This window comes from Oncorhynchus mykiss, chromosome 18, assembly GCF_013265735.2.
Source record: "Oncorhynchus mykiss isolate Arlee chromosome 18, USDA_OmykA_1.1, whole genome shotgun sequence".
NCBI lineage: Eukaryota > Metazoa > Chordata > Actinopteri > Salmoniformes > Salmonidae > Oncorhynchus > Oncorhynchus mykiss.
In genome coordinates this window covers 13,389,091-13,417,067 of record NC_048582.1, presented here as the reverse complement: position 1 = coordinate 13,417,067, position 27,977 = coordinate 13,389,091, and the positions used below count along the sequence as shown (strand labels likewise).

General features: G+C 43.8%; 1 protein-coding gene, 1 long non-coding RNA gene and 1 pseudogene across 2 annotated transcripts in view; 2 read left to right on the top strand and 1 right to left on the bottom strand.

The window, feature by feature from the left end:
* The first annotated feature begins 7,600 nt into the window (after nucleotides 1-7,600).
* On the top strand, nucleotides 7,601-10,654 carry LOC110495500. Its single transcript, XR_005037377.1, has 5 exons — nucleotides 7,601-7,702; nucleotides 7,775-8,110; nucleotides 9,789-9,887; nucleotides 10,018-10,093; nucleotides 10,256-10,654. It is a non-coding gene; the product is annotated as an uncharacterized LOC110495500 (long non-coding RNA).
* A 3,754-nt stretch (nucleotides 10,655-14,408) lies between these two features.
* The window catches only part of bcor (BCL6 corepressor), a 90,032-nt gene continuing 76,463 nt past the window's right edge, over nucleotides 14,409-27,977 (top strand). The window contains exon 1 of the mRNA XM_036951880.1: nucleotides 14,409-15,143. The gene's annotated coding sequence lies outside the window, so the exon portion shown is untranslated. The remainder of the gene's footprint in view (nucleotides 15,144-27,977) is intronic.
* On the bottom strand, nucleotides 24,314-27,039 carry LOC118941100 (annotated as a pseudogene).

Genomic DNA, 27,977 nt, shown 5'->3' with positions numbered 1-27,977 from the left:
GTCTGCTGTTCCCACATGCTTCAAGAGGGCCACCATTGTTCCTGTTCCCAAGAAAGCTAAGGTAACTGAGCTAAACGACTACCGCCCCGTAGCACTCACTTCCGTCATCATGAAGTGCTATAAGAGACTAGTCAAGGACCATATCACCTCCACCCTACATGACACCCTAGACCCACTCCAATTTGCTTACCGCCCAAATAGGTCCACAGACGATGCAATCTCAACCACACTGCACACTGCCCTAACCCATCTGGACAAGAGGAATACCTACGTGAGAATGCTGTTCATCGACTACAGCTCAGCATTTAACACCATAGTACCCTCCAAACTTGTCGTCAAGCTCGAGATCCCTGGGTCTCGATCCCGCCCGGTGCAACTGGGTACTGGACTTCCTGACGGGCCGCCCCCAGGTGGTGAGGGTAGGTAACAACATCTCCACCTCGCTGATCGTCAACACTGGGGCCCCACAAGGGTGCGTTCTGAGCCTTCTCCTGTACTCCCTGTTCACCCACGACTGCATGGCCATGCACGCCTCCAACTCAATCATCAAGTTTGCGGACGACACTACAGTGGTAGGCTTGATTACCAACAACGACGAGACGGCCTACAGGGAGGAGGTGAGGGCCCTCGGAGTGTGGTGTCAGGAAAATAACCTCACACTCATCGTCAACAAAACAAAGCAGATGATTGTGGACTTCAGGAAACAGCAGAGGGAGCACCCCCCTATCCACATCAATGGGACAGTAGTGGAGAGGGTAGTAAGTTTTAAGTTCCTCGGCGTACACATCACAGACAAACTGAATTGGTCCACCCACACAAACAGCATCGTGAAGAAGGCGCAGCAGCGCCTCTTCAACCTCAGGAGGCTGAAGAAATTCGGCTTGTCACCAAAAGCACTCACAAACTTCTACAGATGCACAATCGAGAGCATCCTGTTGGGCTGTATCACCGCCTGGTACGGCAACTGCTCCGCCCACAACCGTAAGGCTCTCCAGAGGGTAGTGAGGTCTGCACAACGCATCACCGGGGGCAAACTACCTGCCCTCCAGGACACCTACACCACCCGATGTCACAGGAAGGCCATAAAGATCATCAAGGACAACAACCACCCGAGCCACTGCCTGTTCACCCCGCTATCATCCAGAAGGCGAGGTCAGTACAGGTGCATCAAAGCAGGGACCGAGAAACTGAAAAACAGCTTCTATCTCAAGGCCATCAGACTGTTAAACAGCCACCACTAACATTGAGTGGCTGCTGCCAACACACTGACTCAACTCCAGCCACTTTAATAATGGGAATTGATGGGAATTGATGTAAAATATATCACTAGTCACTTTAAACAATGCTACTTAATATAATGTTTACATACCCTACATTATTAATCTCATATGGGTATGTATATACTGTACTCTATATCATCTACTGCATCTTTATGTAATACATGTATCACTATCCACTTTAAACTATGCCACTTTGTTTACATACCCTACATTACTCATCTCATATGTATATACTGTACTCGATACCATCTACTGCATCTTGTCTATGCCGTTCTGTACCATCACTCATTCATATATTTATGTACATATTCTTTGTCCCTTTACACTTGTGTGTATAAGGTAGTAGTTTTGGAATTGTTAGGTTAGATTACTCGTTGGTTATTACTGCATTGTCGGAACTAGAAGCACAAGCATTTCGCTACACTCGAATGAACATCTGCTAACCATGTGTATGTGACAAATACAATTGATTTGATTTGATGAGCCAGCATCCCTGTGGAATGCTTAAGACACATTGTAGAGTCCATGCCCCAACGAATTGAGGCTGTTCTGAGGGCAAAAGGGGATGGAACTCAATATTTGGTCTTTATGACAGAGGTTTTCACTCATATCCACATAGTTTTTCAGTATGACGTGATACAGTTGGTACCTACACCAATTACGTTGACATCAAGGTTATTATTGTTTTGTGACTTAAAATATTAGTTATTATTTATGTTATCTTTATTTTGATTAAATTCAGATTAATTTGTTTGTTTTCAGACTCGATTCACTAGTTTGTATTTAGTTTGATAAAAACATTTATATTTCGTTTTTATACTATTTAGTTTCAGTGTGAGTGTTGAGGACAGAAAGTAGGCTATTTGTGGGAGGCTTGGAGACCTTTATGCGTTGTAGGCTTATAGTTTTTTTGCGGGGGTGTCACTTCTTGCCACTGGGGGGCAGTACTACATAAGGTGATGGACCAGGACCATATACTTGGATAGACATAACATCTCTGTATCTATGTAATGATGGTGTCTGTGAGAGCATGGGTAGTGCCATTGAGGACATCGCCACCTTGAAATTGTAAATTTTCTCCTTCAGAAGTAAAATCTATTGGCTGATCCCTCCTGATGACCTGGCTGTCACGACTCCAACCGAGTCATCAGGTCATGCCAACTGTGCCACCAGAAGGGATCAGCCAATGAAGTTGGAAGTCGACTCAATCAAAATGGTTAGTCCACAATGGCGCTGCCCATGCTAACAAAAGCTTTTGGCCACTAGAGGAACCCATACAACTCCTTCGACAGAACAGAGGTTTGGTTAGGTTCAAATTATAAATCAATATTAAAGGTGCACTATGCAGAAATCGCTCCGCCATTTCCTGGTTGCTAAAATTCGAGTAGTTCGCCTAATTTCAGTTTATGTGACGAAACAAGCATAGAGAATGTAGAGAATCATTGTACCATCTAAACCGCTGTGAAATATATTTTCTATAACCAAAAAGATTGTATTTTCAGCTGTTTGAAGCTGGTGTACAAAACAGAAAGTAAAAGACAAAAAAACTAAATGAATTACTCAGGATTGGTGGGTCCCCAGCGGGACAGTTGAGCTAACGTAGGCTAATGGGATTAGCATGAGGTTGTAAGTAACAAGAACATTTCCCAGGACAGACATATATGATATTGGCAGAAAGCTTAAATTCTTGTTAATCTAAATGCACTGTCCAATTTACAGTAGCTATTACAGTGAAAGAACACCATGCAATTGAGGAGAGTGCATGGTTTTGAACATGAAAAGTTATAAACAAATTAGGCCCATTTGGGCAGTCTTGATTTAAAAAAAAAATGGAACCGAAATGCAATGGTTCATTGGATCAGTCTGAGAATCTAAATTGCACCTGGGTTGAAATAATAAATGATGGCCTTTCTCTTGCATTTCAAAGTTGATGGTACAAAAACAAAATACAAAAAAAGGTTGTTTTTTTCTTTGTATTATCTTTTACCAGATCTAATGTGTTATATTCTCCTATGTTTCATATTTCCACAAACTTCAAAGTGTTTCCTTTCAAATGGTACCAAGAATATGCATATCCTTGCTTCAGGGCCTGAGCTACAGGCAGTTAGATATGGGTATGTCATTTTAGGCTACTTTTTTTTTTTTTAAGGGGCCAATCCTTAAGAGGATCATTGTACGAGATCTTCAGTTTCTTGGCAATTTCTCGCATGGAATAGCCTTCATTTCTCAGAACAAGAATAGACTGACGAGTTTCAGAAGAAAGTGCTTTGTTTGATAGTTTTTTTATTTCTCTCATCAATTTACACACAATACCCCTTAATGACAAAGAAAAAAAAGCTTTTTAGAAATTGTAGCAAATCTATTTAAAAACAATTATAACTGAAATTCCACTTACAGAAGTAATCAGACCTTTTATTCAGTACTTTGTTGAAGCACCTTTGACAGCGATTACAGCCTTGGGTTTTCTTGGGTATGAAGCTACAAGCTTGGCACACCTGTATTGGGGAGTTTCTCCCATTCTTCTCTGCAGATCATCTCAAGCTCTGTCAGGTTAGATGGGGAGTGTCGCTGCACAGCTATTTTCAGGTCTCTCCAGAGGTGTTCGATCGGGTTCAAGTCTGGGCTCTTGCTGGGCCAATCAAAGACATTCAGACACTTAAAAAAAAAACATTTATTTAACTGTTATTTAACTAGGCAAGTCAGTTAAGTACAAATTCTTATTTTACAATGGCGGCATACCCTGGCCAAACCCTCCCCTAACCCGGACGACGCTGTGCCAATTGTGTGCCGCACTACAGGGCTCCCAAACACGGGCCGGTTGTGATACAGTCTGGGATCGAACCAGGGTCTGTAGTGACATTCTAGCACTGAGATGCAGTGCCTTAGACCACTGCGGCACTCAGGAGGCCAACTTGTCCCGAAACCACTTCTGCATTGTCTTGGCTGTGTGCTTAGGGTCGTTGTCCTGTTGGAAGGTAAACCTTTGCCCCAGTCTGAGGTCCTGAGCGCTCTAGAGCAGGTTTTCATCAAGGATCTCTCTGTACTTTGCTCTATTCATCTTTCATTCGATCCTGACTAGTCTCCCAGTCCCTGCCGCTGAAAAACATCCCCACAGCATGATGCTGCCACCACCATGCTTCACCATAGAGATGGTACCACGCTTCCTCCAGACGTGATGCTTGTCATTCAGGCCAAAGAGTTCAATCTTGGTTTCATCAGACCAGAGAGTCTTGTTTCTCATGGTCTGAGTCCTTTAGGTGCCTTTTGACTGACTCCAAGCGGGCTGTCATGTGCCTTTTACTGAGGAGTGGCTTCCATCTGGCCACTCTACCATAAAGGGTTGATTGGTGGAGTGCTGCAGAGATGATTGTCCTTCCGGAAGGTTCATCTATCTCCACAGAGGAACTCTGGGGCTCTATCAGAGTGACCATCGGGTTCTTGGTCACCTCCCTGAACAAGGCCCTTCTCCCCCGATTGCTCAGTTTGGTTGGGCGGCCAGCTCTAGGAGGAGTCTTGGTGGTTTCAAACTTCTTCCATTTAAGAATGACAGAGGCAACTGTGTTCTTGGGAACCTTCAATGCTGCAGAAGTGTTTTGGTACCCTTCCCCAGATTTGTGCCTCGACACAATCCTGGTTCGGAGCTCTAAGGACAATTCCTTCAATCTCATGACTTGGTTTTTACTCTGACATGCACTGTCAACTGCGGGATCTTATATAGACAGGTGTGTGCCTTTCCAAATCATGTCCAATTGAATTTACCACAGGTGGACTCCAATCAAGTTGTAGAAACATCTGAAGGATGATCAATGGAAACAGGATGCACCTGTCAAATTTTTGGGCAGCAGCTAATTAAACAAATACAATTCTGTTTTTTATTTGTAATACATTTGCAAAAATGTCTAAAAACATGTTCTTGCTTTGTCATTATGGGGTATTGTGTGTAGGTTGATGAGGAAAAAAATATATTTAAAAAATAAATTAAATCAATTTAGAATAAGACTGTAACGTAACAAAATGTGGAAAAAGTCAAGGAGTCTGAATACTTTCAGAATGGACTGTACAAGGCATGATCAGAGAGGGAGTGAAAGAGAGGTCATAGCCTGAAAGGTCATGGCCCAAGAGTCCCTGGGGTGGAGAGAGACAAAAAGAGTATCTCACCACAGCTGGTCAGGAACAAACAGAAAGAGACAATGACTCTAAGACCCTTTTATAACCATTTAACCCTGTTTAGATTCCAAATCTGAGTCGTTGACCAATAGCATTACTATTGAGTTAACTAACAATCAGATTGGCACTCCCTTTCTGAGAGCGCATTTGGAAACTATTAGCTCTTCATTTCTCCATCCGTATAAATATTATTCAAATGCATCAGACTCTCTCATGGCTTCACGTTGAAAGTAAATTACTATCCAGTCTTCTGATTTTCTTCAGGAATGTAATATATACATACACATACATACATACACACAAGTATTTTTCAGGACAGTTAGTACATAGTAGCAACATGCATAACCTCCAAACCAAACAGGCAAATTCATGACATCTAAGACAACCCAAGCCAAGCACAAATCGCCTTAAATCTACAGTTTTATATAGAGCCATAGCTGAATGGAACTCTTTACCAATCCATATATCTCAGGCAAAATGTAAATCCACCTTCAAGGAAAGAAAATAAAAGAACTACCCCCATAGACCATATGACTGGACAGGAAATAGAAAGCATCAACTGAATGGTTAATGTGTTTCCTGTCAGGAATTTTAATTGTCTCTATTGTCTACTTGTTAAATGTTTGTCAAGTCTTAATTTGTAATTGTTTGTAATGTCTTATTAATTGGTGTAGGACCCCAGGAAGATTAGCTAAAGTTACGGCGTTAGCTAATGGGGATCCTAATAAAAATTCACAAAATTCCCATCAGACCTACAGGATGTAAAAACAGAACTTCTTCTAGCCAGAGGTGTGAAAGAATGGGGGATGGTGAGATCAACAAAGAGAAGGCTGAATTCCAGAGAAGACCATGAACCCTCTTGCATACAGTTGATATGAGGAACTTGGGGGGTAGCCTTACACCCGCCAGATTCAGAACCTCGAAAATCCCATTTGTTTTTCATTTTTGTTCAGGTTACTACAATAACCTTGTTTTTTTTTGTCATGTGGGAGCCTTTTGTCAGGAGCCTTTAGCACATAGACTTGGGCTCCGATACCGCTTGCCGTGCGGTAGCAGAGAAAACAGTCTTTGACCTTTTTTGGGCCTTCCTCTGACACCGCCTAGAGGATATAGGTCCTGGATGGCAGGACCCTGACCACATCGATGTTTTGGGCCTTCCTCTGACACCGCCTAGTATATAGGTCCTGGATAGCAGGAAGCTTGGCCACAGTGATGTATTGGGCCTTCTTCTGACACCTCCTAGTATATAGATCCTGGATGGTAGGAAGCTTAGCCCCAGTGATGCATTGGGCCTTCTTCTGACACCGTCTAGTATCTATGTCCTGGATTGCAGGAAGCTTGAACCCAGTGATATTTTGGGCCTTCCTCTGACACAGCCTAGTATATAGGTCCTGGATGGCAGGAAGCTTGGCCCCAGTGATGTTTTGAGACTTCCTCTGACATTAGTGCTGTATTGACAAGAGAAAAACGAACACCTTATTTTTGACTTTCTGCAGAATGAGAATGTGGTCATGTAACAAGTTGACACCAATCACCACATCCTCTTTTGTCAGATGTTGTGTTGATTACGGCTGCACTGAAATCGGTTGAGGGATGAGCAGAAGAGTGCAGAAGAAATAATAAAAACTCCACTTTGTCCCTTACAGCCAACAGAGCCTCATTATAACACACCCCTTCTTACATGTGTCTCTTGAGGTCAATCTACTCCAGACATATTAAATACACATTCTCACGTGACACAGTCAATGTAAATCTAAAAAGTGAAATATTCAGAATGACACATACACTGACTCGACCTGACTCTGACTTGAGATGTCATGACGGACCAGACAGATTGAAGTGTACTATGACTACTTGTAGTGTCTTGTACGGTGATCCACTAGTAATGTAAGTTGAAGTTGAAAGTTAACTGACAATCTAGACATGGCTACTGTTTGAAGGTGGTGGTTGTGGTGGTAGTGGGGTCAATGACATATATTGCTATTCAATTCAGGACTTGAATTAAAATGATTTGATTCAATTTCAAACTTGTGATAGTAAATATTGCATGCCTACAAGGAGTATGCCTATATAAGGCAAAGTCAAGTGGACTTGCCTATGATTGGTCTGACCTCTAGCACCCTAGAAAACAACTTGTGGTTTGTCTGTACAGCAGCAAAGAACACTCAAACAGGCAACTGCTACACAAGCAGGACAACAACCCAATCACCACCACAAATTTGAGACAATGCTGAGAGTTGTGGGACATTTGTTGTGTAAGCCAATTTTTTTGTTCCTACAATTAATAACTTAGGAGTAGAATGTGTAATTACCTGATCTGTTTCTAGGTCTCTTTATATGCTGTCGGGGAGCTGATGGCTTGACAGAGACACTGGTGGAACTTGGACAGAATACAACCATAAACTGTTCTCTTAACATAGAAAGTGCATACTGGTACATTCAGCACCAACCACAGCCTCCACTGGCCATACTCCACTCTTTCACTAGTAGGAGTCCTGATGCTTTTTATTACAATAAGAATTATAGACAGAAATATTCATTACTAACAGGACATAGATTGTTAATACAGAATGTAACAGTAGATGATTGTGGAGTGTTCTACTGTGCAAAGAAAGAAGACCAGAGTCTCCTATTTAGCAATGGTACCAGACTCATGACCACTGGTAAGTGCACATTTCATTCAATGATGAATATGTATGGTCTACAGATATGTATGGTGTACAGATATGTATGGTGTACAGATATGTATGGTGTATGGATATGTAGGTTGTACAGATATGTATGGTGTACAGATATGTATGGTGTACAGATATGTATGGTGTACAGATATGTATGGTCTACAGATATGTATGGTGTACAGATATGTATGGTGTACAGATATGTATGGTGTATGGATATGTAGGTTGTACAGATATGTATGGTGTACAGATATGTATGGTCTACAGATACGTATGGTGTACAGATATGTATGGTGTACAGATATGTATGGTCTACAGATATGTATGGTGTACAGATATGTATGGTCTACAGATATGTATGGTGTACAGATATGTATGGTCTACAGATATGTATGGTCTACAGATATGTATGGTGTACAGATATGTATGGTGTACAGATATGTATGGTGTACAGATATGTATGGTGTATAGATATGTATGCTGTATGGATATGTATGGTGTACAGATATGTATGGTGTACAGATATGTATGGTGTACAGATATGTATGGTGTACAGATATGTATGGTGTATGGATATGTATGGTGTATGGATATGTATGGTCTACAGATATGTATGGTGTATGGATATGTATGGTGTATGGATATGTAGGTTGTACAGATATGTATGGTGTACAGATATGTATGGTCTACAGATACGTATGGTGTACAGATATGTATGGTGTACAGATATGTATGGTCTACAGATATGTATGGTGTACAGATATGTATGGTGTACAGATATGTATGGTGTACAGATATGTATGGTGTACAGATATGTATGGTGTATGGATATGTATGGTGTATGGATATGTATGGTCTACAGATATGTATGGTGTATGGATATGTATGGTGTATGGATATGTATGGTGTACAGATATGTATGGTGTACAGATATGTATGGTGTATGGATATGTATGGTGTACAGATATGTATGGTCTACAGATATGTATGGTGTATGGATATGTATGGTGTATGGATATGTAGGGTGTATGGATATGTATGGTGTATGGATATGTATGGTGTACAGATATGTATGGTGTACAGATATGTATGGTGTATGGATATGTATGGTGTACAGATATGTATGGTGTACAGATATGTATGGTGTACAGATATGTATGGTCTACAGATATGTATGGTGTATGGATATGTATGGTCTACAGATATGTATGGTGTATGGATATTTATGGTGTATGGATATGTATGGTGTATGGATATGTATGGTGTACAGATATGTATGGTGTATGGATATGTATGGTGTACAGATATGTATGGTGTATGGATATGTATGGTGTACAGATATGTATGGTGTACAGATATGTATGGTGTACAGATATGTGTGGTGTACAGATATGTATGGTGTACAGATATGTATGGTGTACAGATATGTATGGTGTATGGATATGTATGGTGTACAGATATGTATGGTGTACAGATATGTATGGTGTACAGATATGTGTGGTGTACAGATATGTATGGTGTACAGATATGTATGGTGTACAGATATGTATGGTGTACATATGAGCTACCTTTTGGGTATGTTCCCAATAATGGAAAATACTGTTTTTCAGTTTTAGATGTGGTTTAGAATAACTCTGTGGGTTATTTCTCTTTTTTTCCACAGACTATCCAAACCAGACGTCCAGCTACAGGTCATCATGGGAGAACTGTCTTCTGTTCATTTACAGTGTTCTGAATGTTATTCTGATCGTTATGATCCTGGGTGTGTAAATGGAAATACTAGATAATATAAAAGTTTGAAATAGTTTAACATGTAAATGTTTGCTGAGTAGCCAATGTTACTTGTGCAATGTTGATATTGACATATACTATGTTGTTGGTGAATATTTCAGTACATATCGTGGCCTTGGCATGTCAGAACAGAAACTGTATTCTAAAACTAAGACCACCTCAAGATGCAGACCAGAGGTAAGAGACTTGTTGTACACCACCTGAACAGTTGCAGCATTCTCCCTCACAAATTGATTAAACTTAACAGTATCAAATACTGAAAACCATACAACATTTCATGATGTAACTGACTGTAGGTATGGTCTTTTTACAAGACTAATTGCATTGTTGTTTTGACAGAAATCAGTGACATAGATCACATCACCACCAAGAAGATTCCATCCTGAACTTGTATCAATAACTACAATTGCAGTATAGTTCATGCTTCCACAAGCGCAAACTAACAACTTCTGCAATGGGTATATTCTTAGAATCACTTCCTGTAGAATGATACAAGTCATGTGACAATGTTACAGTGAACAATGACTAAAATACTGTTGTGAATATGCCTGTATCCTATCACCCCTTTCTACCGCTAGTCAGTAATGAATAAATACGTGTTTCTTTATTTCCCCCTACTTTGACATTTATTTGCACTAAAACACATGCATGATGTAGGTCTACTGCAGTGTTTCCCAAACTCGGTCCTCTGGACCCCAAAGGGTGCATGTTTCAGTTTTTGACCTAGCACTACACAGCTGATTCAAATAATCAACTAATTATCAATATTTGATAATTTGAATCAGCTGTGCAGTGTTAGGGCAAAAACTGAAACATGCACCCCTTGGGGTCCCGAGTTTGGGAAACGCTGGACTAGTGTGTTATTATATACATGAATGGTCAATCCATTAGTGTGTTATTGTATTCATGAATGGTCAATCCATTAGTGTAACTATCTTCTAGTAAAATGTCATGATTATAGTAATCAGCTGCTTAACTTCCTTTTTGTTCTAAAGCTGTGACTTCTGTGGAAATGGCCATTGAAATTGCAGTAAGGATCACAGGAACAAAATAAAGGTATGACTCATGACCCACTCAGTTGAAGGTAAAGTAGGACAGCAGTTGTCAGAAAGATATTACACAGTGGAAAGTAACACACCACACCACCACACAAACAGCTCATATAAATGGTCACAGGCTGTGGTTATATAACAGTATTTGTTCCAGTGATGTTTGTGAAAAAATTAGTCTGGCAAGAGGTTGTCTATTGCAATACAGTTTCATAATAAATTATTTCCTATCAACATGGTCTTAAACTCAAAGAAACACAGGCCTGCCATGTAGATATAAACACTATTGGATGTGTAGAGTAAATCATGCAGAATTATTTAGCTGTAGCTTTTGGACCATTAACACAATATTCACCAGGGTTTCAATACCATTTAAATTCCAGTCCATTCGGGAAGTGCACTGAAATTCCAATTATCTTCTATGCTTTTCAATGAGGAAAATTTGGAATTGGAATTTGGTTTAATTTCTGAATTGCCTGGAATTAAAATGGAATTGACCCCCACCCTGATATTAACTAAACTCCTCAAATGGTCTGTCCTTGGTGACACTTCAGTTACCCAGTGTTATGACAGGGTAAGGTGTGACACTGCCTGGTGTTATGGGTCTACATAGTCTTAGAAACTGACCCTATGCAACACAGTGACTAGGGTCTGGTTTCAACGATGGACGTTTTTGGCAAAGAGGAACTACGTATTTCCTTCATTGAAACCACACCATTGTGTTGCCTAGGGATAGGTTTCAGACTAGTTTCTATGTATCAGGAAAATGGCTCTATCTATCTACAGGGACACTACTGGGCTTCTTCCAAATACCCCCCTGTGACATCTTCCCCTCAGTCACTGTCTTTGGTCTTTGGGGGTTCTCCCTTTCCACTGCTCTCCAGGGGTCATATTCATAAAGCATCTCAGAGCAGGAGTGCTGATCTAGGATCAGGTCCTCCCTGTCCATGTGATCTTTTTCATTATCATCCAAAAAGCTAAAACAGATCATAGATCAGCACCAAGACACTTTATGAATAAGTGGCCAGTTAGGCCACCTGTTTCAAGTTTTATTAGACTTGTGTAGACTTGTGTAAATGGCTCAGTTGAATAGAATAACCATCGTAGCATAAGTATAATATAGGAAGGCACACTTTATAGTCCAATATTTACACGTGTTTTGGGGAAGGGGGGATTGGGGGCAAGTGTTAATACAATGTTGATACGGTGTAATAACAGTGCCACTACACGGGTAAAAGACTACGGTGTTGCGCTCTTTTCTTCGTGTGCCAAATCTTAATGAACACAACTGTCCAGACGGTGGCAGTAATGCACCATCACAGATGGTTTGCACCATTACGGGCTCGCTTGAACCTGGTGTTGGGTTGCGACCGGTTTTCCATTGCAAGGCGTCCATCTGTCTCGAAGTGCCAACCCGCATTACCACTACCATGCGCCTGATGTTGGTCCAGTGTCATCTCAGTGTTTTAGGGAGCACCAGCTGATATAAAAGGAATATTCAATTTTGATAGCGCTCACACATGTAGGCCTACATGTAATCATGGAGAGCCTACAGGTAGGTCACTGTTCCTTCATTAGGTGTTGACTGGAAAGAATCAACAAGCGTCTGACACAAACCATTAGGATAATGACGCACGAATCTTAATGCGTAGGCCATTACAAATGAGCAGACAAATAAGATACATAGCCTCGCCTCAGTATGTAAAAGCAACACACCCCATTACCCCACCGTTTTCTGGAGTGATTTATAAAGCCCATAGGCCTAAACCTACAGTACCTGAGGGGAAACAGCTTTAATGGAACTTGAGCAAGCGACCACAGGCATGTGTGTCGAGCGCACTGACAGTGCCATATAGTTCCAGACCTGTAGCCTAAAAGGTCCAGAGAGCATGTTCACAAGAAATCTACAAATACACTCACTGTCAATAGCAAGTTTGGCTTTGATGCTGAGTATTGCTGACAAGGGCTTTGCCAACTTGTTTTCCTCACCCCTTTTTTCGACACTCACCCCCTTCGCGGATCGCGCCCATCTCATCATCTGTGTGTACATTCTCAAAATAAATTAAACATGTCCAATCTCCAGGTACTTCATTATAGTCAACAATTTAATCTAATAACATTTGACACGTTTGGATTTAACTTTATAGGCCAACTAATTGCAATGTTGCCTCATATTCGGTTGACAGTAATTGTTAGTTAGGCCTATGTGGCGGTAGAAAAAACGGTTTTATAGAAATCCCTTTAGAAAGGAACCGTTATCTATTCAACAACCGTTTCACCACTGCGTATCGATCGCATGTAATGCCTTTACTGTGTGTGCATTCATCGTGCTCATGTGAAATCCACCGCGGTGCAGAACGCAATGAAGCGGCATAACCCCACGGGTTAGTTCCCATGGGACTGTAGGGGGAGAGTTGTCTGTCATTAATAACGGCAATCCAATTACGCGGACCCGGTTTGAGCTATTATGATGCTTCCTTTTGCACAGTTTTAAACGAAATGGGTATTTTTTCTCATGACGCAGCGCCAAGTATTGTATATCTCTCTAGTCTGTTTCCATTGTATTCTATTCCTTAGATTTAGGATTGATTTGGGGTCAGGTGATCGGAGATCTGTGGTTATAGACCTGGGCAATAGATTATGCTATGTGCCTAAATATATGTTTTGCTGTCAGTGTTGGGTATATTGTCCAGTCTATGTCCCAATGATTCCAGGGATAGATCATTTTATAACATTTTCTATCCCAATTATACTGTATCATTTGTGTACTTTGAAGAAAGCAACAAACATAATACTTCATACTCGAATTTACACTACACTCTTAGAAAAAAAGGTTCTGGTTGAACCAAAAATTGTTATATTTCTTGTTTCATATATGGCACCCCTAAAGGTTCTATATAAAACCCTTTTGTAGGGTTCTTCTTCCTGAACCAAAATTGGGTAATATAGAACCATTGGGTTTCATATACTGTTCTATATGGAACCAATTCGGGTTCTATATAGAACCATAAGAGGTACCATATATGAAGCAAGCATAGAACCCTTTTTGGTTCTATCCAGAACCTTTTTTTCTAAGAGAATGAAGTTTTCTGTTTGTTGCTTTCTTCAAAGTAGAAGTATACACATGATACAGTATAATTGGGATAGAAAATATTATATATACCTGGAATGGGACATAGACTTGACAATATGCCATACCCAACCAACACTGAGCTAAAATAAATACATGTAGGCATATAGCATAATCTATTGCCCAAAAAACGAATATGCACAGTAACCTATATACCTTCAATATCTCCCTCGCTCGCTCGCTGGCGTTCTCTTTCGCTCTCCCTCCTCCCTCCCTTTGTTTTCGCTGTGGAGAGCGCTGGTGGAGCGAAGCGTGCTGGAGGTTTATGGTAATTGCGGTTCCCCGATTGGCCTTCTGGGTAGAGTCTGCGACTGGAACCAAGGCGCAGGCACTCATTCTCCGCTGTACGTCTGGAGGCGGTAGTTGTGAGTGCTCTGAATGGTGCCATACGGAAGAAAACGGAACAGTAAAACTAGGACGAAATAAAAAACTAATGGGAACATTGACAGAAACACCCTAGCCTCTCACTGAAGATAATGGGCACTGTTAGCATTCTTTATTTGTTGAAAACGGAAATTCTCGCCATATTTTTGAGGTGGCGTGTGTGCTGTATTGCGAGCTCAACATGGCGCTGCAATGCATAACCAGACTGAATATATTTATTGTTTATTGAGACCTACGACCGTTGTTGCCACCTGTGCTCCTTGAAACATTCACGACAACGATGCACTTGGTGTCTTTTTACTAATGGATATATTCACTGGGGGCAGAAACGTAACCTATCACTGCGACTCCGTGGATCTGTTCGTTCATTGTCGCGGACTCGTCATTCCCGGAGTTTTACCAACTGGAAATGTATAAAGACTAAGGATGTTTTCGTAGTCTAATCTTACCTACATGTCATTTAACAAGCACAACATTGTCACCCCTATTTGCTGTAAAGTTAAATTACAAAAGTGATATTAACCCCCGACGCACGAACTCTCGTTGGGTCGTTTTGACTGACTCGTGGATCCTAGAGAACACGGCCAAAAAGTTCCAACTGGACATTTTGCGTTTTGGCCAAGGACAATATAATTTAGAGAAATTATTCTGGAATTTCTATCAGGTAGGCTAAGAAGTTTTGTGAACGTTTGTGCCTTGGTTTTCCTTTCCATGTTTCGTTTTGTTTGCTTTTCTGTCTTGCTCCAGTCTGAAGACTCGATTATGTTCGGCGTCGCTCTGACTATATGGAGACTTGGCCATCTGATAAGGGCTTCTACAAAGAACTGCGTATTTAAGTGGAATATTTAGTTGCTTGCCAATGTTTTTGTGTACTGAGAGATATGTGTTAACCTAGTAGAATTCATGTTTCACATAGGCTTTGTATAAACCTAGTCTAGCCCTACACCCGTTTCTATAGAAAGATTGTAGCCTAAGATGGTGTAATATTGTATGGTTTGGTAACGGAAATGTGTTGATTAAGCCTACATGGTTTATCGTTCATCCAAACTCTTAGTAAGTCATAATGAGAGATCCAACGTTGTCACGGGACTTTCCAGCTAACCTTTTTTTTCAGACAGTCAGCTAAATTTAAAGGAAAATGTCAAATAAAAAAAATAGCGTGTAGCGCGTGTGTGATTTCGATGTAGGCTAATCTAATTCTCATGTTTCAAATGAATGGCCTGGCATAAACAAATTAGTTGAGTCTCTGTGGGAATCGGCTTATAGGCGTTTTTCTATAAGATTCAGTCTTAATTTAGTGCCTCGCCCATGTTTGACACCATCCCATATACCTCGTGGAACGACTTTGCAGATAAACGCTTGTGGAGGTCATCTGTGTAATTTCACTGCGCATTTCAGCGAGTGGATGATGGTGTGGTGGGCTGTATGGTTTTCCATTCATCAACGACTTCATGGATGGAATGCGGCAATCAGGCTTTAAATGAATTGTTATAACGGGCTCGGTGATCGAGCGCATTGAGACGGGTGTAGGTGTCCTGCAGGATAATGTCAGCCTAAGTAAACGTGTATAAGGTTTCTGTCCCACATTGGATGATGCAAGGTCTTTTCTTGTACACCATATACTCTTGTCATGTTGGCAACTTGACGTGTTCTGTCGCCTTAACTTAAACGAGTCTGAACTCCTCTCGCCCCGGGGACGGGAAATGACTCTGGTCACAGGCTGCGCTACGGAATTCGACCCGTTGCATATACAGTACTAGACACAAGCAATCGCAGACGCAACAACGGAGTGCAGTGTTTTTGGACTCATAAAAACGCCTCAATTTGTGTTTTTAAACTTTTACTCCAAGAACAGAGCGAACACAGTGGAGAAGCAACTTACTGCGCTTTAGGCTCATAGGAAAATAATACAGGCATAGGCTGTTTATTTCACAAAAGTTATCTGGAATTTGTTGGTTCCTACTTGTATTCCTTGTTTCCTGTTTCTTACTTTGGTACCATAAATTAATCCCGAATACTTGGTAGCCTAACTGAAAGCTGAATGTGGCATTAAGACCGAGGGGTTAGTTTAGTAGGCCCATTGTCACAGAGCTTATTCACAAAATATTGTCCTTTATAGGCCTACTGAAGAACCAATTTCAAACTGATTGCATTTCAAGACTAGGAATGTTTTTTGTTCATATTTCAATTTAACCAACTTGGTATGGGGGCTATGAGAGCGCAATTTACCCGCATTGTTGTTTGCATTTGGCATAAATGAAGGCTATCATGCTGTTGACAACTATCTAGGCATATCTCATATGACAGTCGAATCTAATGAATGCTGTCACATACGAACAATTAGGCCTACAACTTGGATACGTCTTGAAATACATCCATTACAACAGTTACTCAAGTACCTGTAGACCCGTTTTTATGTTCAAATAACAGATTTCAGGACACAAGAACCGATTAAACAGCTTGCCTAACCAATTGGTATTGTCAAAATCATACTTTTTAAATGATTTATCTGAGAAGAGACCTCCCTACTCGCATTCTGCATTTATTTGGTGAAGGCCTACGCCCCCCATTCTGTCAACCCGGGTTGTTTATTTTTAGCGCAGCCATCTCGGTCTTGCTGGAGCCTTTGTGCACTCAACGCAGGCAGACAGACGAGTCGTGTCCAGAGAGACGGTGGTTTTGAGGATATGTTTTCCCTTCATCCACCACCTTGAAATGTGATATGGAAATAGTAAATCGTTGGCCAACCGCCGAGAACATTCGGCGTCAGATTAACATTTATTTCGGCTTTTTCTTTTGAACAATGGGAAGAGTAATAAGGCATCAACGATAAGCGTGATTGACTCACAGTTGTCAAGCTTTTTCTGCTGTCACAATATTAGCTGGTTGTTGTCATGTAGGCCTAAATGAGGCCTTTCTCTGACAGTAGGCCTATAGGCTACTTCTAACATATGCCGAATTTATTAATAGGATATAGGTCCGCTATTTTCCCGAGTTTTACACAATCAGTGGAAACGCTTGTGAAGGAAAATAAACCCACGGTACTGCAGTGAGCTGTAGAGAGAATTGCTTAGTTGACTCCCGCTGGAGATGTCACAGTTTGATTGAAGCTTTTCCTCTACAAGGCGAGTCTCCCCTGGGACTGCGGTCCCGAAACAGGAGAGCTCTTCTCTCCGCTTCAGAGCGCTTTTGTGCCGCAGCAGGAGCTCTGTATGCACGGTTCTCTGCGCTCTCTCGTAAAAGGACGCCTCCTGACGCCCACACATTGTTTTCTTTACGCGACGTTCTCACCAGCAGCCAGAATGCACCTAAGTAGAAAGGATAACAGCCCCGAGGTACCTTGCACTAGGGGCACATATTTTATTTAAATGGAACCCGGGGCCCCTCGAATTGGAGCATCCACGTTTTAGGTCAAGTGAGGGACACCTCCATGGTGTTTGGCTGGCTGTTTCTGCTCGCCTCCCATTGATTTTGTGAATTTGTCACGCCGTGCTTTGAATGACACGTTTATGATTCTGTAATATAAACGGTGCAATTAGACGGCATGTCGTATGATATGATATCTGTTGGGTGCTCGTCTTATCCTAGGCCTATAGCCTACAAATATCCTAGGTCGTTGGATAAAGTCTAGCCTACATGTTTACGTTATTGATTAATTTGTTAGGCGAATCCACATTGTAAAACCACCACCATGCCCGTAGCCAGGGGTGTTGCCGTGTTTCCTAAATCCTGACACAGTCATTGTCAAAACGTGTCTGTGTAGGCTGATCCCCTGATGCAATAAAAAGAAATACAAACTGTAAAATTAAGTAAAACCCTTTGAACTACTTTTTGGATAGGTTTAGGGCCGTATTATTTTGGATTGGTTTTATGCACCAACAAACAAAGCCGTCAACCTCCAGAAGGAGTGAATTGCCTACATACAGGAAACGAAATAACACGACCATTAAATGATTGCGCATACAGGGACTTGTTTTTCTTACCAGCAAGGTTTTATCCGTTTGAATAATGGCGCGCCCAACGCATCCATGGTTGTAATCTGAAGTCTGGACACGCCCGTTTCCCTGAAAATGATTAATCAATCGGAATACAACTAATCCATTTGATTTAGTAATTGTATTAATGAATTCAATTATGTTAATGTTTATGTAAATAAACATGATAATATTATATTGCCATAATGCCGTATGCCTAGACAATCACACAAATGTGTGCATTGGCCAATTTCACAAATATAAGTGTTCTATTGAAATGTAAATGAATGTAGACAGAGGGACAAATGACAGTTTAATGACGAATTGCTTGTCTCACATTGCGGTGAGTGGGACAATTCCCTTGGCTGCGAACCTCTTCACGAAAGAACATTGCACGAGAGACCTCTGTTCTGTGTGACGACATTGCACGAGAGATCTCTGTTCTGTGTGAGGAAGGGGGGAAGTTGTTTCGTAACAGGCTTATCAAATATCTGCGGTTAAGGAGCACAGGCAGACTGCTGCTGGGGCGAGTCGCACGAAACAAAACCAGACTACAGGCTGCTTTGTCTGGGGCGCTGCTAGGGCATCGAAGCGTCATGAGAGTTGGAGCCAAATTAGAGATAGGGGGAGGGACTCCAAATGTGAAAGATAAAGGGAAGCAAGGCCAAAACAACAAATGGCTCAGCTGGCACTTTGCATTTTAACTGGATAAAAAAAACATGAGTTCATTTCTGGCCATTTGTGTCACACCAATAATAGGGCCCGCTTAATTTTCTGTAAAAAACATCAGTAAGACAGCTCAAGAGGTATGGTTAGATATGCACATATATATTAGTACCCATCAAAAGTTAGGACTCACCTACTCATTCAAGGGTTTTTCTTAATTTGTACTATTTTCTACATTGTAGAATAAATGTGAAGACAACACTATGAAATAACACATATGGAATCATGTAGTAACCAAAAAAGTGTTGAACAAATCAAAATATATTTTTATATATTTTTTTTATGAGCTGTTCTTGCCATAATATGGACTTGCTTGTTTACCAAATAATGCTATCTTCTGTATACCACCCCTACCTTGTCACAACACAACTGATTGGTTCCAATGCATTAAGAAGGAAATAAATTCCACAAATTAACTTTTAATAAGGCATACCTGTTAATTGAAATGCATTCCAGGTGACTACCTCGTGAAGCTGGTTGAGAGAATGCAAAGCTGTCATCAAGACAGATTGGCTACTTTGAAGACTATAAAATCTAAAATACATTTTGATTTGTTTAACCCTTTTTTGTTTACTACATGATTTCACATGTGTTATTTAATAGTTTTGATGTGTTCACTATTATTTTACAATGTAGAAAATAGTAAAAATAAAGAATCCCTTGAATGAGTAGGTGTCCAAACTTTTGACTGGTTGTGTGTGTGTGTGTGTGTGTGTGTGTAAAAAAATAATAATACAAAAAATATTTTTTACATATGATTAATTCTAGGTGTTTGAAAAATGTAGAATTAACCAATTTACAGACACGGGCTAGTCCCCCTCTGGACCACCCCCCAGCCATCCTCATGTACTTTGTTCCCCCTCAGATTTTTGGTGTACATGACACCCCTAGTCTGAAGAATAGGTTTTCTCCGTTGCCTATGGAAAGCAGTTCTGTGAATCAGAACAATAAACAATAAAACACTGTTTTTCGCTCTAGAAATAAGCAATAAGTCTCCTTCTGCCTATTCAACAGCACATGCCGTTGATTGAGAGTGGAGTTTGTTTATCCTGGGCAAGGGGAAATGGGTTTATCTCTCCACTCCCTCCCGCCCTCTACTCCTCCCTGTCGGCTGACTGAAAGCTAGGGTCATGGAGGGTGTGGAGAATGATTGTGGAGAACGTGACTGAACTGTTGTTCCACTCTCTGCGCTATAGACTCCTCCTTGAGCAGAACTGGAAATGATTTAATGGTTGCAGTGAATGTGATGTCTATAGGGAATAGGTCAGGGATTTGGTTGTAGGAGTGATGCGAGACCATTGGAATTGTCCAGGCATGGTCCTACGTTGTGTGTGATCTGAGGTCCAGAGTGTACAAATTTGATGAATGTGCTAATTGCTAATAGGACTGTTATTACACTACATTATAATGTATTTTGTTCAAAAGACAGGTATTCGTCTTCTATGTTCCTCTGTAGCTCAGTTGGTCCAGCATGGTCCTGTGTAGCTCAGTTGGTCCAGCATGGTCCTGTGTAGCTCAGTTGGTCCAGCATGGTCCTGTGTAGCTCAGTTGGTCCAGCATGGTCCTGTGTAGCTCAGTTGGTCCAGCATGGTCCTATGTAGTTCAGTTGGTCCAGCATGGTCCTGTGTAGCTCAGTTGGTCCAGCATGGTCCTATGTAGTTCAGTTGGTCCAGCATGGTCCTGTGTAGCTCAGTTGGTCCAGCATGGTCCTGTGTAGCTCAGTTGGTCCAGCATGGTCCTATGTAGTTCAGTTGGTCCAGCATGGTCCTGTGTAGCTCAGTTGGTCCAGCATGGTCCTCTGTAGCTCAGTTGGTCCAGCATGGTCCTATGTAGTTCAGTTGGTCCAGCATGGTCCTGTGTAGCTCAGTTGGTCCAGCATGGTCCTCTGTAGCTCAGTTGGTCCAGCATGGTCCTATGTAGTTCAGTTGGTCCAGCATGGTCCTGTGTAGCTCAGTTGGTCCAGCATGGTCCTATGTAGTTCAGTTGGTCCAGCATGGTCCTGTGTAGCTCAGTTGGTCCAGCATGGTCCTCTGTAGCTCAGTTGGTCCAGCATGGTCCTCTGTAGCTCTGTTGGTCCAGCATGGTCCTATGTAGTTCAGTTGGTCCAGCATGGTCCTATGTAGCTCAGTTGGTCGAGCATGGGCCTCTGTAGCTCAGTTGGTCGAGTATGGGCCGTGATTGGGAGTCCCATAGGACGGCGCACAATTGGCCCAGCGTTGTCCGGGGTAGGCCATCACTGTAAATAAGAATTTGTTCTTAACTTACTTGCCAAGTTAAAGGTTAAATATATATATTTTTAAGTCGCTTTGAATGAAAGCATCTGCTAAATGGAATTCACATATAGTGCTACTGACTGGTACTTTGTGTGTGTATTGCTGTTGACTGGTACTCTGTGTGTGTATTGCTGCTGCAGTATCTAGGTTGTGCACATACTTCCATCCTTTACTTTGTTGATTGTCACCTGAAGTGATGAACTGGAACTTTCTAAGAAGACTTTTATTTCACCAGAATTTGTCCCCAATCCACATGTGGGAATTTGCATACATCTAAAACGTTGGAAGTCCCCTCGACACGTTATTTTTGCCCCATTTCTTTGTTCAGGTTGCTTGGCAATGGTAATGTTGCTTCGTAGCTGCAATGTTGCTATGCAAATGACGAAAGCAGCTAGCCAGAGGGGAGCATGGAGGAAGCGTGAGGCGGGGACAGTTTGATGGATGAAAATGGCCACTCTCTTCCCGCCTCTCCCCCCTCCTTCAATGGCTGGAGATAAGGGCAGGCCTGCATTATTGAAATTCCACGTCTGTAAACCCATCAATGGCGGGTGACTGTGTGTATGTGTGTGTTTGTGTGTGGCATGCGTCTGGTGTGTGTTTGTGTATGTCATCTCCTGCCCAAGGCCCCCTCTCCTTTTTATGTCGCAGCCAAGCTGTGTGGCAGGAAAGCCCAGGTGAGGCAGCAAGCTGTGTGGCTGGAAAGCCCAGGTGAGGCAGCAAGCTGTGTGGCTGGAAAGCCCAGGTGAGTGACAGATGACAGCCACTGGGGCGTTAGATTATGAGTTATGTTCTGCCTAGGAGACGAGCTGAGAGGAGGCATTTGTTATCATTGCTCTGGCTTCGTGATCCCAAACGGAAATATCAAATTGCTATACCATAGATGCATTACATTCGCCAAGATTTGATTAGTCCAAGAAATTCTGCCCGTGGCAATGAAACCCTGATCTGTTCACCGGACGTGCTACCTTTTCCTGGACCTGCGGTTTCTTCCTCTCTCTCGGTTTCTTCCTGTCTCTCGGTTTCTTCCTCTCTCTGTTTCCTCCTCTCTCTCGGTTTCTTTCTCTCTCTCGGTTTCTTCCTCTCTCTCGGTTTTCGTCCTCTCTCTTGGTTTTCCTCCTCTCTCAGTTTCTTCCTCTCTCTCGGTTTTCCTCCTCTCTCAGTTTCTTCCTCTCTCTCTGTTTCCTCCTCTCTCTCAGTTTCCTCCTCTCCCGGTTTCCTCCTCTCTCTCAGTTTCTTCCTCTGTCTCGGTTTCCCCCTCTCTCTCGGTTTCTTCCTCTCTCTCGGTTTCCTCCTCTCTCTCGGTTTCCTCCTCTCTCTCGGTTTCTTCCTCTCTCTCGGTTTTCGTCCTCTCTCTTGGTTTTCCTCCTCTCTCAGTTTCCTCCTCTCTCCCGGTTTCCTCCTCTCTCTCAGTTTCTTCCTCTGTCTCGGTTTCCCCCTCTCTCTCGGTTTCTTCCTCTCTCTCGGTTTCCTCCTCTCTCTCGGTTTCCTCCTCTCTCTCGGTTTCTTCCTCTCTCTCGGTTTCCTCCTCTCACTCGGTTTCCTCCTCTCTTAGTTTCTTCCTCTCTCCCGGTTTCCTCCTCTCTCAGTTTCCTCCTCTCTCCCGGTTTCCTCCTCTCTCTCGGTTTCCTCCTCTCTCCCGGTTTCTTCCTCTCTCTCGGTTTCTTCCTCTCTCTCGGTTTCCTCCTCTCTCTCGGTTTCCTCCTCTCTCGGTTTCTTCCTCTCTCTCGGTTTCCTCCTCTCTCTCGGTTTCCTCCTCTCACTCTGTTTCTTCTTCTCTCTCTGTTCCCTCCTCTCTCTCGGTTTCCTCCTCTCTCTCTCTCTCTCCCGGTTTCTTCCTCTCTCTCGGTTTCCTCCTCTTTCTCGGTTTCTTCCTCTCTCTTGGTTTCCTCCTCTCTCCCGGTTTCCTCCTCTCTCCCGGTTTCTGCCTCTCTCCCGGTTTCTGCCTCTCTCTCGGTTTCTTCCTCTCTCAGTTTCTTCCTCTCTCTCGGTTTCCTCTTCTGTTTCTTCCTCTCTCTCGGTTTCCTCCTCTCACTCGGTTTCCTCCTCTCTCTCTGTTTCCTCCTCTCTCTCTGTTTCTTCCTCTCTCTCGGTTTCTTCCTCTCTCTCGGTTTCCTCCTCTCTCAGTTTCTTCCTCACTCTCGGTTTCCTCCTCTCTCTCGGTTTCTTCCTCTCTCTCGGTTTCCTCCTCTCTCTCGGTTTCCTCCTCTCTCTCGGTTTCTTCCTCTCTCTCGGTTTCCTCCTCTCTTCCGGTTTCTTCCTCTCGCTCAGTTTCCTCCTCTCTCCCGGTTTCTTCCTGTCTATCGGTTTCTTCCTCTCTCTCAGTTTCTTCCTCTCTCTCGGTTTCCTCCTCTCTCAGTTTCTTCCTCTCTCTCGGCTTCCTCCTCTCTGTTACTTCCTCTCTCCCGGTTTCCTCCTCTCTCTCAGCTTCTTCCTCTGTCTCGGTTTCCCCCTCTCTCTCGGTTTCTTCCTCTCTCTCGGTTTCTTCCTCTCTCCCGGTTTCCTCCTCTCTCTCAGTTTCTTCCTCTGTCTCGGTTTCCCCCTCTCTCTCGGTTTCTTCCTATCTCTCGGTTGCCTCCTCTCTCTCGGTTTCCTCCTCTCACTCTGTTTCTTCCTCTCTCCCGGTTTCTTCCTCTCTCTCGGTTTCCTCCTCTCTCCCGGTTTCTTCCTCTCTCTCGGTTTCCTCCTCTTTCTCGGTTTCTTCCTCTCTCTTGGTTTCCTCCTCTCTCCCGGTTTCCTCCTCTCTCCCGGTTTCTGCCTCTCTCTCGGTTTCTTCCACTCTCAGTTTCTTCCTCTCTCTCGGTTTCCTCCTCTGTTTCTTCCTCTCTCTCGGTTTCCTCCTCTCACTCGGTTTCCTCCTCTCTCTCTGTTTCCTCCTCTCTCTCTGTTTCTTCCTCTCTCTCGGTTTCTTCCCCTCTCTCGGTTTCCTCCTCTCTCAGTTTCTTCCTCACTCTCGGTTTCCTCCTCTCTCTGGGTTTCCTCCTCTCTCTCGGTTTCTTCCTCTCTCTCGGTTTCCTCCTCTCTCTCGGTTTCCTCCTCTCTCTCGGTTTCCTCCTCTCTCTCGGTTTCTTCCTCTCTCTCTGTTTCCTCCTCTCTCTCGGTTTCTTCCTCTCTCTCGGTTTCCTCCTCTCTTCTGTTTTCTTCCTCTCTCGGTTTCCTCCTCTCTCTGTTTCTTCCTCTCTCTCGGTTTCTTCCTCTCTCTTGGTTTCCTCCTCTCTCTGTTTCTTCCTCTCTCTCGGTTTCCTCCTCTCTCTCGGTTTCCTCCTCTCTCTCGGTTTCCTCCTCTCTCTCGGTTTCTTCCTCTCTCTCGGTTTCCTCCTCTCTCTCGGTTTCCTCCTCTCTCTCGGTTTCTTCGTCCTCTCTCTCGGTTTTCTCCTCTCTCTCGGTTTCCTCCTCTCTCAGTTTCTTCTCTCTCGGTTTCCTCCTCTCTCTCGGTTTCCTCCTCTCTTAGTTTCTTCCTCTCTCTCGGTTTCCTCCTCTCTCAGTTTCTTCCTCTGTCTCGGTTTCCCCCTCTCTCTCGGTTTCTTCCTCTCTCTCGGTTTCCTCCTCTGTCCGTTTCCTCCTCTCACTCTGTTTCTTCCTCTCTCTCTGTTTCTTCCTCTCTCTCGGTTTCCTCCTCTCTCGGTTTCCTCCTCTCTCTCGGTTGCCTCCTCTCTCTCGGTTTCCTCCTCTCTCAGTTTCTTCTTCTCTCTCGGTTTCCTCCTCTCTCTCGGTTTCCTCCTCTATCTCGGGTTTCTCCTCTCTCTCGGTTTCCTCCTCTCTCAGTTTCTTCTCTCTCGGTTTCCTCCTCTCTCTCAGTTTCCTCCTCTCTGTTTCCTCCTCTCTCTCGGTTTCCTCCTCTCTCAGTTTCTTCCTCTCTCTCGGTTTCCCCCTCTCTCTCGGTTTCCCCCTCTCTCTCGGTTTTCTCCTCTCTCTCGGTTTCCCCCTCTCTCTCGGTTTCTGCCTCTCTCTCGGTTTCTTCCTCTCTCAGTTTCTTCCTCTCTCTCGGTTTCCTCCTCTGTTTCTTCCTCTCTCTCGGTTTCCTCCTCTCACTCTGTTTCCTCCTCTCTCTCTGTTTCCTCCTCTCTCTCTGTTTCTTCCTCTCTCTCGGTTTCCTCCTCTCTCAGTTTCTTCCTCACTCTCGGTTTCCTCCTCTCTCTCGGTTTCTTCCTCTCTCTCGGTTTCCTCCTCTGTTTCTTCCTCTCTCTCGGTTTCCTCCTCTCTCTCGGTTTCTTCCTCTCTCTCGGTTTCCTCCTCTCTTCCGGTTTCTTCCTCTTTCTCAGTTTCCTCCTCTCTCCCGGTTTCTTCCTCTCTCTCGGTTTCTTCCTCTTTCTCAGTTTCCTCCTCTCTCAGTTTCTTCCTCTCTCTCGGCTTCCTCCTCTCTGTTACTTCCTCTCTCCCGGTTTCCTCCTCTCTCTCAGTTTCTTCCTCTGTCTCGGTTTCCCCCTCTCTCTCGGTTTCTTCCTCTCTCTCGGTTTCTTCCTCTCTCCCGGTTTCCTCCTCTCCCTCAGTTTCTTCCTCTGTCTCGGTTTCCCCCTCTCTCTCGGTTTCCTCCTCTCTCTGTTTCTTCCTCTCTCTCGGTTTCCTCCTCTCTCTCGGTTTCCTCCTCTCTCTCGGTTTCTTCCTCTCTCTCGGTTTCCTCCTCTCTTCCGGTTTCTTCCTCTCGCTCAGTTTCCTCCTCTCTCCCGGTTTCTTCCTGTCTATCGGTTTCTTCCTCTCTCTCAGTTTCTTCCTCTCTCTCGGTTTCCTCCTCTCTCAGTTTCTTCCTCTCTCTCGGCTTCCTCCTCTCGGTTTCTTCCTCTCTCCCGGTTTCCTCCTCTCCCTCAGTTTCTTCCTCTGTCTCGGTTTCCCCCTCTCTCTCGGTTTCCTCCTCTCTCTGTTTCTTCCTCTCTCTCGGTTTCCTCCTCTCTCTCGGTTTCCTCCTCTCTCTCGGTTTCTTCCTCTCTCTCGGTTTCCTCCTCTCTTCCGGTTTCTTCCTCTCGCTCAGTTTCCTCCTCTGTCTCGGTTTCCCCCTCTCTCTCGGTTTCTTCCTCTCTCTCGGTTTCTTCCTCTCTCCCGGTTTCCTCCTCTCTCTCAGTTTCTTCCTCTGTCTCGGTTTCCCCCTCTCTCTCGGTTTCTTCCTCTCTCTCGGTTGCCTCCTCTCTCTCGGTTTCCTCCTCTCACTCTGTTTCTTCCTCTCTCCCGGTTTCTTCCTCTCTCTCGGTTTCCTCCTCTCTCCCGGTTTCTTCCTCTCTCTCGGTTTCCTCCTCTTTCTCGGTTTCTTCCTCTCTCTTGGTTTCCTCCTCTCTCCCGGTTTCCTCCTCTCTCCCGGTTTCTGCCTCTCTCTCGGTTTCTTCCTCTCTCAGTTTCTTCCTCTCTCTCGGTTTCCTCCTCTGTTTCTTCCTCTCTCTCGGTTTCCTCCTCTCACTCGGTTTCCTCCTCTCTCTCTGTTGCCTCCTCTCTCTCTGTTTCTTCCTCTCTCTCGGTTTCTTCCTCTCTCTCGGTTTCCTCCTCTCTCAGTTTCTTCCTCACTCTCGGTTTCCTCCTCTCTCTGGGTTTCCTCCTCTCTCTCGGTTTCTTCCTCTCTCTCGGTTTCCTCCTCTCTCTCGGTTTCCTCCTCTCTCCCGGTTTCCTCCTCTCTCTCGGTTTCTTCCTCTCTCTCTGTTTCCTCCTCTCTCTCGGTTTCTTCCTCTCTCTCGGTTTCTTCCTCTCTCTCGGTTTCCTCCTCTCTTCTGTTTTCTTCCTCTCTCGGTTTCCTCCTCTCTCTGTTTCTTCCTCTCTCTCGGTTTCTTCCTCTCTCTCGGTTTCCTCCTCTCTCTGTTTCTTCCTCTCTCTCGGTTTCCTCCTCTCTCTCGGTTTCCTCCTCTCTCTCGGTTTCCTCCTCTCTCTCGGTTTCTTCCTCTCTCTCGGTTTCCTCCTCTCTCTCGGTTTCCTCCTCTCTCTCGGTTTCTTCGTCCTCTCTCTCGGTTTTCTCCTCTCTCTCGGTTTCCTCCTCTCTCAGTTTCTTCTCTCTCGGTTTCCTCCTCTCTCTCGGTTTCCTCCTCTCTTAGTTTCTTCCTCTCTCTCGGTTTCCTCCTCTCTCAGTTTCTTCCTCTGTCTCGGTTTCCCCCCCTCTCTCGGTTTCTTCCTCTCTCTCGGTTTCCTCCTCTGTCCGTTTCCTCCTCTCACTCTGTTTCTTCCTCTCTCTCTGTTTCTTCCTCTCTCTCGGTTTCCTCCTCTCTCGGTTTCCTCCTCTCTCTCGGTTGCCTCCTCTCTCTCGGTTTCCTCCTCTCTCAGTTTCTTCTTCTCTCTCGGTTTCCTCCTCTCTCTCGGTTTCCTCCTCTATCTCGGGTTTCTCCTCTCTCTCGGTTTCCTCCTCTCTCAGTTTCTTCTCTCTCGGTTTCCTCCTCTCTCTCAGTTTCCTCCTCTCTGTTTCCTCCTCTCTCTCGGTTTCCTCCTCTCTCAGTTTCTTCCTCTCTCTCGGTTTCCCCCTCTCTCTCGGTTTCCCCCTCTCTCTCGGTTTTCTCCTCTCTCTCGGTTTCCCCCTCTCTCTCGGTTTCTGCCTCTCTCTCGGTTTCTTCCTCTCTCAGT